The sequence below is a fragment of the Nerophis lumbriciformis genome, linkage group LG21 (genome assembly GCF_033978685.3).
Source record: "Nerophis lumbriciformis linkage group LG21, RoL_Nlum_v2.1, whole genome shotgun sequence".
NCBI lineage: Eukaryota > Metazoa > Chordata > Actinopteri > Syngnathiformes > Syngnathidae > Nerophis > Nerophis lumbriciformis.
Genome location: NC_084568.2, coordinates 8817501 through 8829368, shown reverse-complemented (window position 1 = coordinate 8829368; position 11868 = coordinate 8817501).

The window sequence follows — 11868 nt, the reverse complement described above, 5'->3', positions numbered from 1 at the left end:
GGGATTCAGGTAGACCAGCAAAGATTTCAGCCACAACTGCCAGGAAAATTGTTCGAGATGCAAAGACATATCCACAAATAACTTCGGCTGAAATACAGGACTCTCTGAAAAATTGTGGTGTGGCTGTTTCAAGATGCACAATAAGGAGGCACTTGAAGAAAAATGGGCTGCATGGTCGAGTCGCCAGAAGAAAGCCATTTCTGCGCAAATGTCACAAAGTATCCCGCTTACATTACGGCAAACAGCACAGAGACAAGCCTCAAAACTTCTCGAACAAAGTCATTTGGAGTGATGGCTTTCTTCTGGCGACTCGACCATGCAGCCAATATGGCGCACTGAAAATCATTTTATTTACTCAAATCTCGACAGTGCACCTTATAACCCTAATGTACGGAATCATTTTAGTTGTGTTTACCGACCTCGAAGCTATTTTATTTGGTACATGGTGAAATGATAAGTGTTACCAGTAGATGGCAGTCTACGTGTCGACTGCAATATGACTCAAGTAAACAACACCAACATCGTATATGTTCCATTGAAAATATAGAACATTACACACGGTTCTCAAAAATCTATCATAATATTTTAGTACGGCTTTGGTAAGCTATGAAGCTGCACCGCTTGTTGGATTGTACTGTGCTTCAACATAGGAGTATTATTTTGGTGTGTGTATAAGGTAAGACATATTATCTGGTGTTTTGTTTCGCAAAATCATGCAAAAGTAACTTTTGTTACCTTCTGGTACCTGCTGATCCGTATTTGAGATCTGCATAAGTCCTGAAAATTTGCGCGCGCGCGCCTTTGTATTCCGTGCCGACACCGTAGTCCATAAGCTTCTTCTTTTTCTCTATCTTCTTGTTATGGGACATTCATCCTTTTCTAATAAATAGTTGTGTAAAGTTTTACTTATATCTGTCAGTAAACTTGCAATTAAAGCGCTAAAACATACCGGTGTAGTGAGTTTACATTATTCACCCAAGGAACTTTAGTTATTAGAGAGTTCTGGTTTTCATGGGACACATTACCGGTGTTGTTGTTGCACTAGTGATCCACGGATGAGGAGATGCTGCTCCGTTATTGATTGAAGTAAAGTCTGAATGTCATTAAAACAGTTAGCTCCATCTTTTGACACTTCTTCCACTCCCGTCCTTGCACGCTACAACAAAGATGACGGGGAGAAAACGCTGTCGAAGGTGAGCCACGTAAATAAGACCGCCCACAAAACGGCGCATCCTGAAGCGACTGTCAGAAAGCGGTTTGAAGATGATCTGTAAAACATCATCTATGCAACATTTTGACCAAAGAACCACCATTACATGTTATGTAGACCACAAGGAAGTCTTTTACATTTAGAAAAAATCATAATATGACCCCTTTAATGCGCCTTATAATCCTGTGCGCCTTTTGTATGGAAAAACACCTGACTAGACCCGCTCATCGGCAGTGCGCCTTATAATCCGGTGTGCCCTATGGTCCGGAAAATACAGTAATCTCTCGCAGGATGCATATTTAAAGCAACAGAATACTGTATCTTGATATTGCTAAATATCGTTGAAAACCAAACATTGCTGAACAGCAGGGAAACGAGTCAAAATATAAACTTCACACCGTCAAAACAACTGCAGACAGGACTTGGAGAAACATTTGTACCAGGAAATCAACTGCAAAAACTGAATTCATCCATATTCTCATTAGCATCACGATCACAGCAATACAGAACTTGTTTAAAGGGGAACATTATCACCAGACCTATGTAAGCGTCAATATATACCTTGATGTTGCAGAAAAAAGACCATATATTTTTTTAACCGATTTCCGAACTCTAAATGGGTGAATTTTGGCGAATTAAACACCTTTCTAATATTCGCTCTCGGAGCGATGACGTCACAACGTGACGTCACATCGGGAAGCAATCCGCTATTTTCTCAAACACCGAGTCAAATCAGCTCTGTTATTTTCCGTTTTTTCGACTGTTTTCCGTACCTTGGAGACATCATGCCTCGTCGGTGTGTTGTCGGAGGGTGTAACAACACGAACGGGGACGGATTCAAGTTGCACCAGTGGCCCAAAGATGCCAAAGTGGCAAGAATTTGGACGTTTGTTCCGCACACTTTACCGACGAAAGCTATGCTACGACAGAGATGGCAAGAATGTGTGGATATCCTGCGACACTCAAAGCAGATGCATTTCCAACGATAAAGTCAAAGAAATCTGCCGCCAGACCCCCATTGAATCTGCCGGAGTGTGTGAGCTATTCAGGGACAAAGGGCCTCGGTATCACGGCAAGCAATGGCGGCAGTTTGTTCCCGCAGACGAGCGAGCTAAACCCCCTGGATGTCTTGGCTCACACCGTCCCTTATGCCACCGAAGATGATCAAGAGAAGAATATCGACCCTAGCTTCCCTGGCCTGCTGACATCAACTCCAAAACTGGACAGATCAGCTTTCAGGAAAAGAGCGCGGATGAGGGTATGTCTACAGAATATATTAATTGATGAAAATTGGGCTGTCTGCACTCTCAAAGTGCATGTTGTTGCCAAATGTATTTCATATGCTGTAAACCTAGTTCATAGTTGTTAGTTTCCTTTAATGCCAAACAAACACATACCAATCGTTGGTTAGAAGGCGATCGCCGAATTCGTCCTCGCTTTCTCCCGTGTCGCTGGCTGTCGTGTCGTTTTCGTCGGTTTCGCTTGCATACGGTTCAAACCGATATGGCTCAATAGCTTCAGTTTCTTCTTCAATTTCGTTTTCGCTACCTGCCTCCACACTACAACCATCCGTTTCAATACATGCGTAATCTGTTGAATCGCTTAAGCCGCTGAAATCCGAGTCTGAATCCGAGCTAATGTCGCTATAGCTTGCTGTTCTTTCCGCCATGTTTGTTTGTGTTGGCTTCACTATGTGACGTCACAGGAAATGGACGGGTGTATATAACGATGGTTAAAATCAGGCACTTTGAAGCTTTTTTTAGGGATATTGCGTGATGGGTAAAATTTTGAAAAAAACTTCGAAAAATAAAATAAGCCACTGGGAACTGATTTTTAATGGTTTTAACCCTTCTGAAATTGTGATAATGTTCCCCTTTAATATCCCTCAAATACACCCATTGAAATGAATTGGAATCTATTTAAGCAGTGCTTGGCCATCCCAAAACACCCCTATTTTGTGTGTAACATGTAACATGCGTTTTTAAAGTAAAATCTAACTTTTGAAAAACATTACAATAGCATGTACTACAGACAACTACAGTAGTTTTATGAAAAAAATGACTACTAATTCTCAGCATGCAATGCAAAGTCTTCTTCAGGCTGTTCCTCTGTCCAGTGTTGCCAAGTGGTTCGAGTGTCCGCCCCGAGATCGGTAGGTTGTGGGTTCAAACCCCGGCCGAGTCATACCAAAGACTATAAATAATGGGACCCATTGCCTCCCTGCTTGGCACTCAGCATCAAGGGTTGGATTTGGGGCTTTCTGCGCCGCTCCCAGTCTGTGGAACGCTCTCCCTGACCACCTGAGGGCACCACAGACTGCGTATGCTTTTAAAAAGGTTTAAAAACCCTTCTTTTTGAAAAAGCCTTTTTTTTTTTATTGGCAGCAGTTATCAGGTTATGTTTAAAAGCTCATACCAGCATTCTTCCCTGCTTGGCACTCAGCATCAAGGGTTGGAATTGGGGGCTAAATCACCAAAAATGATTCCCGGGCGCGGCACCGCTGCTGCCCACTGCTCCCCTCACCTACCAGGGGGTGATCAAGGGGATGGTTCAAATGCAGAGGACAAATTTCACCACACCTAGTGTGTGTGTGACAATCATTGCTACTTTAACTTTTAACTTTAACTTTTAACTTTATAGAGCGAGTTGCTTGTTTCTCTTGTGACATCTGACAACGCTGGTAAGGCTTGGCGGTCCAGTTTGTCGAATTGGGACTATACAGAACAAATTGAAAGACGTCAAACACAGCATCTGCAGCCTCTCAATATTTAGTTTATCATAATTTGTTGTCTGGGAGTTTTTAGCTTCATGCCGCAGAGAATTGCCGCAGTCTGTGTGATGCAAAACTGACGCTACAGCGGAGTTTTTAACGGTTCATTTTTCTGATTTGGTCTTACACTTCCTCTGATTGGTGCTAACTTTCTTAAAGTTAAAGTAAAGTTAAAGTACCAATGATTGTCACACACACACTAGGTGTGGTGAAATTATTCTCTGCATTTGACCCATCACCCTTGATCACCCCCTGGGAGGTGAGGGGAGCAGTGAGCAGCAGCTGTGGCCGCGCCCGGGAATAATTTTTTGGTGATTTAGCCCCCAATTCCAACCCTTGATGCTGAGTGCCAAGCAGGGAGGTAATGGGTCCCATTTTTATAGTCTTTGGTATGACTCGGCCGGGGTTTGAACTCACGACTTACCGATCTCAGGGCGGACACTCTAACCACTAGGCCACTGAGAAGTGACCTAGTTTCGATGGTTGAAGAGTAGGACTGTGTCGATCTCTGAGCTGCTCTCAAATGCGCATGTCAACTGTACATTTACACATTGCGACAGATCCTGACTGTCGTGTGGGTTCTCAGGACCACCCAGGAAAGACATCGCTGCGAGCATGGTTGACTTTCTTTTATTTTTCAATAAACCTCAGTCTCAGGTCATGTCGCTTTTCAGCTACGACTCCACCTGCTCGCTCTTCCGCTTGCTTTTCAGTCGCGAGCGTCGTCCTCTTCCTTGGGCTCTCTTGCGCTCTCGCTCAGCGTCAGCCTCCCTCTGGCTCCTTCTCTTCCTCTCGCCTCTCTTCTTCCTTCGCGCTGCATGTGCTGCTGGCTCTCCAACTCCTTCTGCCTCGTCCTCCTCTGCTGCTCCCCTTTTATTTAGTGAGAGGAGGTTAAATCATTGTCCCCAGCTGCCCGATCCACGCACCTGCAGTCCATTTCGATTGCGGCGTCGCTCCCGGTGCGCCACGCCTTGCTGCTCGCTCGTCATCCACGCCTCCTCGCTGCCATCTCGGTCTGCCCTGCCTCGCCGCTGGACCGCCGGCCACGCCTCCTCGCCGCCATCTCGGAGTCGGCCCCGGCGGGGCACGCCTCGCTGTCGGTCTGCCGGCCCCGCCTTCCCACACACATGTATACATGTATACATACATGTATACATACATTTATGTATAAATGTATGCATACATAAATGTATTTATACATATCCATCCATCCATTTTCTACCACTTATTCCCTTTGGGGTCGCGGGGGGCGCTGGAGCCTATCTCAGCTACAATTGGGCGGAAGGCGGGGTACACCCTGGACAAGTCGCCACCTCATCGCAGGGCCAACACAGATAGACAGACAACAGTCACACTCACATCCACACACTAGGGCCAATTTAGTGTTGCCAATCAACCTATCCCCAGGTGCATGTCTTTGGAGGTGGGAGGAAGCCGGAGTACCCGGAGGGAACCCACGCAGTCACGGGGAGAACATGCAAACTCCACACAGAAAGATCCCGAGCCCGGGATTGAACCCAAGACTTCTCAGGACCTTCGTATTGTGAGGCAGATGCACTAACCCCTCTTCCACCGTGCTGCCCTATTTATACATATATATACTGTAAATATATACATAGATAGATAGCTAGATAGTACTTTATTGATTCCTTCCGGAGAGTTCCCTCAGGAAAATGAAAAAAATATATATGGGGCAGCACGGTGGCCAAGGGGTTAGTGTGTCTGCTTCAAAATACGAAGGTCCTGGGTTCGATCCTGCGCTCGGGATCTGATGGTAGGAGGCTGAAGAGACTGTGCTGGGGGGGTGTACTGTCCTTTATGATGTTGTGTGCTCTCCTGGTGGCCCTGGTAGAGTACATGTCCTGTAGTGAGGGGAAGGCTGCTCCTGATATGTTCTGAGCAGTTTTAATCACTCGCTGGAGTGCCTTCCTGTCCTTAGCAGTGCCGTTTCCATACCAGACCGTGATTGAGCTGGTAAGGACACTCTCAACCGTACTTCTATAGAAGTTGCTGAGAATTTTGGGTAGCATGCCAAATTTTCTCAGCCTTCTTAGGAAGTACAGTCGCTGCTGGGCTTTCTTTATTGTTTGTTGGGTGTTGTGATCCCAGGTGAGCACCAAACAACAGTTCCAGAATTATCACTTTGCCCAACTTATTTTCTCGATTGATATTACTGTTTCTTAAAGCCAGAAATTTGCCATTTGAAATGATTTTAGTTTTGTGGCATTTTCTTTTTTTTTTTTTACAAAATTAAACAACTGAATTTTTGCCAGGGGTTGTACAGCTCATGATCACTGCAGAGAATTATGTAGTTTACATTGGTAAAACATAGTTCTGAAGTGAAAACTTTGTGCGTCCCAGCCTTAGTCAGACTCTACTTCCAGTTGCCCCTAGGTAAATTGGGTTTTAGACCGCTGACAGGCCCATTAAAAAGGACTGAGGGGGCGACAAAAAGGGTTTTGGGGGTGATGATAGGGGAACAAGGGATAAGAAAAGAGTGATGTAAGTCTGCACGCTTCTGGCTTGTGGTCAACAGGTGGGCTTACCGCCCCCTCGACCCCCCTTACCCCGCCTCACTCCCCAATCTCTCAGACCACCAGATAGAGAGAGACTTTAGCCAGGATCTGTCTGGCAGACAGGGAAGGGGATTTCAGCACCAAATCCAGTGGATCAATAAAAATGTCTGCTAATTAGGCTGTCTTCAAAAGATGGAGGGGGCGGTGGGATGAGAGTGATACAGAGCGAGGGGAAGCCAAGAAAAACAAGAGCGGGGCCAATGCTGAATCACAAGTGAGTCGGATAAGAGAAGACACAAATCTCCAGACAGGCGTTCTTACCGTGGAAATCAGGTGAAGTTCAACCTGTCGTACTCTTTAGGTCAATCCAATGTAGAGTTGCCAAGGATCACTCTCTTCCAGTCCAACCTTGCATGCTACAGCGATCAGTTTCTCTGACCCCAATCCTTTTCTTAGCCCTCCTCCTTTTCTTTCTGGGCATCGCCACTTTGACCTAAATCTCCTCATTTAATCTTCTCCTTCACGTCTTTTGGATAACAATCAACCCCCCTAATTGTCTTAATCTCACTGGTCTTTTATTGTTCCTGGGGCGTCATGTGCAGTGTAGAACAAAAACACATGAGCCACAGATCAATATTTGGCAACCGGCCACAACTAGCAGAACGGTCTTTATCGACTTTTTTTTTAATGAACGAATGGTAAAAACTCATCTTTGTTGGTCCGTTTCTACTGGACAAAGAGTCTATTCATATGTAAAAAAAAAAAAAAAAAAAAAAAAATCAACATCTTAAGTCTCTGTGGATTAGATAAAACCAGAATGTCAACAATTGTAAACACATTTCAAATCTTCTCTTTATGCTCTCGAAATAAAACAAATGTCAATTTCTCAAATGAGGAGCTTATGGACTCTACAACTCTCATTTATATTACTCTGCAGATTTAAGATATTAGCTTGAGAGCAGCGGTAAAACCCTCGGATCAGGCCGAAGTTATAGGATGTGATTTGTGTATGGTTTTGAGATGACAACCAGGACCGTAATCAAAAATATGCAGAACAATAACAGATTATCTGGTTCAGAAGCAACACCATCTGTTGAGAGGTGGCGTCCGGAGTGTATGATGTTGTTCATCTGTGTGGCTTCATTTGCCCGGTATTTACTGGTGTGTGTGTATTAGAGATGCGCGGATAGGCAATTATTTCATCCGCAACCGCATCACAAAAGTCGTCATCCACCCGCCATCCACCCGAACCAACATTTTATCAAAACCACAACCGCCCGCCACCCGCCCGTTGTTATATATCTAATATAGACGATGCAAGGCATTAGTGAGGTTAGAAAGCTTTTGCCTGTTAAAGAAAGGAGACTGATCAAATACAGCAGAGACATTCAATGCGTGTCTCTTGGCCACGCATTAGTGGCTAAGAGATATTAATGCGTGATAATATTATGTATCATTATTATAATATTATTGTCATTTCCATTAAGAAAGTGTTGACTATTGTTGCCAATGCCCTCAGATCAGGAGTGCGTTCCATCCTCACACTTTGTGTGCGCAGTTGCAGAAAGCAGAACGAGGCTTTTAAGAAGTTAACAAATGTTTTAGAAAGACTAGGCCTATATTTTCGTTAGGTAAAAAAAATGTTCTGAATTGAATATTAACTTGTTAACGTTATAATGCTCAAATAGGGACGAGGGTGGGGTGCACAGTGAAGCAGTGAACAATTTCGCGACAAAGATGAACCTTTATTGATTGATCTGCAGCCATGACAAAATATCAGACAATCTCCATTGTCAACGACAGGCAGGAAAATAAAGATAAACACATAGTCTATGTTCTAGGCATAGGCATAGGCTCATACGTTTTTAAGTTGAAATAAAAAAATAAATAAAAAATGTGCCTCATAAGCCTTAGGCTGTCAATCACGCGCACAAACTTAAATTATACAATAACATATGTATGTCATCTCTATTTAAACAAAAATAAATAAAATAAATAATAATAATAAATTACCTGCAACTTATTGGCCAAGGCAAAAAGCTGAAGGGGGGAAATCAAACCCATCAGACTGCACTTTATCATCAAACTTGAATTATAATGAAAATAGACGGTCGCGACAAACAAAGCAGGCTAAATATCCTTACATGGTCGCCAATCGGAGATGCGCTTCACTTGAAAGCGAGGCCAAATAATTATTCACACATAGTAGTATATCTCCAATAGAAAAAAACCACAATAAACAACGCAATTGCCTTAATTCCTTTGCATTGTAGTGCGCCCAAACAACACGTAACCATCAAAATTATTCAGCTGACCGAACTCAATATAGGTTAGACATGGGCTTATTTGGTATAGCCTATAGGTAACGTAGACTAATTCGTTTAACATATCCAACCGTATGTCTACTTACTTTTTTTTTTTGTTAGCACTATGCAGGAATAAAATGGCATCTACAGTGCCAGGATTCAGGCAAGAGCGCCTGGCCTCTAAAATGCGCCCTGCTGCGCTGAAGGAGCGCTCACTTGCGCCACTTGTTGCTGGGACGCGGTGCCATCTTTTTCTTTTTTTCTTCTTCTTCTGTTGTGTTGTGGTGTGCTGCAGTGCCTGATGAACAATTGACTGTTTCAAAGAGTGCTGCTCGTTTTTCGTATGTGGGTAACAACATTTAACTACCGTATTTTCCGCACTATAAGGCGCACCGGATTATTAGCCGCACCTTCTATGAATTACATATTTCATAATTTTGTCCACCAATAAGCCGCCCCGGACTATAAGCCGCGCCTACGCTGCGCTAAAGTGAATGTCAAAAAAACAGTCAGATAGTTCAGTCAAACTTTAATAATATATTGAAAACCAGCGTTCTAACAACTCTGTCCCAAAATGTACGCAAATGTGCAATCACAAACATAGTAAAATTCAAAATGGTGTAGAGCAATAAATAGCAACATAATGTTGCTCGAACGTTAATGTCACAACACACAAAATAAACATAGCGCTCACCTTCTGAAGTTATTCTTCATTCGTAAATCCTTCGAATTCTTCGTCTTCGGTGTCCGAATTGAAAAGTTGCGCAAGCGTGGGATCCAAAAATGGCCGGCTCCGCCTCGTCGAAGTCATCGGATTCAGTGTCGCTGTTGTTGTGCAGCAGTTCTGTGAATCCTGCCTTCCGGAAAGCTCGGACCACAGTTGTGACCGAAACTATCTGCCCAGGCATTTACGATCCACTGGCAGATGTTGGCGTATGTCGACCGGCGCTATCTGCCCGTCTTAGTGAAGGTGTGTTCGCCTTCGGAGCTGTGTGAAAAAAGCCACCCGGCCTCTTCGCGTAAACTTCCCTTAACCACTCGCTCATCTTTTCTTCATCCATCCATCCCTTCGAGTTAGCTTTTATGATGACGCCGGCTGGAAAGGTCTCTTTTGGCAAGGTCTTCCTTTTGAATATCATCATGGGTGGAAGTTAGCATGGCAAGCTAGAACCACAGTGAAGGATGACTTCTCATTCCCTGTGGTGCGAATATTCACCGTACGTGCTCCCGTTCCACAGTGCGGTTCACAGGAATATCAGCTGTGAAATACGGTAGTAATCCGTGTGCGGATGGAGAGATTGCGTCTTTTTATGAACCGGATCGCTTAGTAGGAGCCATTTTGTGGTCTTTACAGATGTAAACAGGAAATGAAACGTACGGTGATATCCGCGCGTTTTTTCTTCTTCTTCCGGGGGCGGGTGAAGCGCTTCCTGTTCTATGGGGGCGGGTGCTTTCCTTGGCGGTTGCTTGCGTAGAAGAAGAAGCGCTTCCTGTTCTACCGGGAAAAAAGATGGCGGCTGTTTACCGAAGTTGCGAGACCGAAACTTTATGAAAATGAATCGTAATAAAGCGCACCGGGTTATAAGGCGCACTGTCAGCTTTTGAGAAAAATTGTGGTTTTTAGGTGCGCCTTATAGTGCGGAAAATACGGTATGTATATATATTTCCGAATTGGTTCAACCGCCACCCGCCCGCATCTATTTAAAATCTATTTTTACCCGCCCGACCCGCGGTTTATCTGCGGACTCCGCGGTTGTGTCCGCTAACCGCGCATCTCTAGTGTGTGTATATATATATATATATATATATATATATATATATATATATATATATATATATATATATATATATATATATATATATATATTGATATATATGCATACATATAAATACACACACCTTCTAGGAACCAGCATGCATAAAAAGGCTATTGTCTTCTTCAGAAATGAGTAATTCTGATAGGAAATGTGTTATCTCTTGCGACTTTACCTTAGCTTCTTATGCAAGTCCCCAAAACAAAAGCAACAGGTCGTTCCCCCCCACCTCCCGTCCATCCCAGTGGGTGAGTCTGGGGCTGACCGAATGTGCTCTGGTTGTAATCTGACATAGCTAATCTAATCTCTCCGTCCCCGCAGACTGGTAAACTACCTTGGTCTTTCCAGCCAATTAGGGGCCCATATGCACAGCACGCCATGCGGGCCAGGTCAAAGCCACGCAGGCACTGTAGGGGCCCAGCGAGCACTCCATCCCCGCTGGAAAGCTCAGAGATGGCTCAGGCTGTCTGAGGCCCCAGAGATCTGCTTCCATAACAGTCCATCTGCCCGTGGCTTGGCCTGGTCCACTTTCATCCCCAACCGCCCCCCCTGAGATTAGGGTTGCTACTCCAAGCTTGAATGCCAATTAAACCACTTGTTGCCACACACTGGTTAGGTAATCAACCACAGCTATTGTGCCTGATTGGCTTAAATGGGTTACTTTGTCACCAACTTTTTCCTTTCCTTTTAAAGATGCGAGATAGTCTTGCCACACAGGACAAGATTGCTTGTCAATATGTTTGTTTAGGGTTAAAAAAACCAATGTAAATATCTATATGTGTTTATAGACATGTGGTTGTGAAAAATCCGAAAAACATATACAAAACAAATCCATATCCTGGAAAAGTATTTAATTATATATACAGTCTTGGTCAAAAGTTGACATACACTTGTAAAGAACATAATGTCATGGCTGTCTTGAGTTTTCAATAATTTATACAACTCTTATTTTTTTGTGATAGAGTGATTGGAGCACATACTTGTTGGTCACAAAAAACATTCATGAAGTTTGGTTCTTTTATGAATTTATTATGGGTCTACTGAAAATGTGAGCAAATCTGCTGGGTCAAAAGTATACATACAGCAATGTTAAAGGGGAACATTATCACAATTTCAGAAGGGTTAAAACCATTAAAAGTCAGTTCCCAGTGGCTTATTTTATTTTTCAAAGTTTTTTTCAAAATTTTACCCATCACGCAATATCCCTAAAAAGAGCTTCAAAGTGCCTGATTTTAACCATCGTTATAAACAC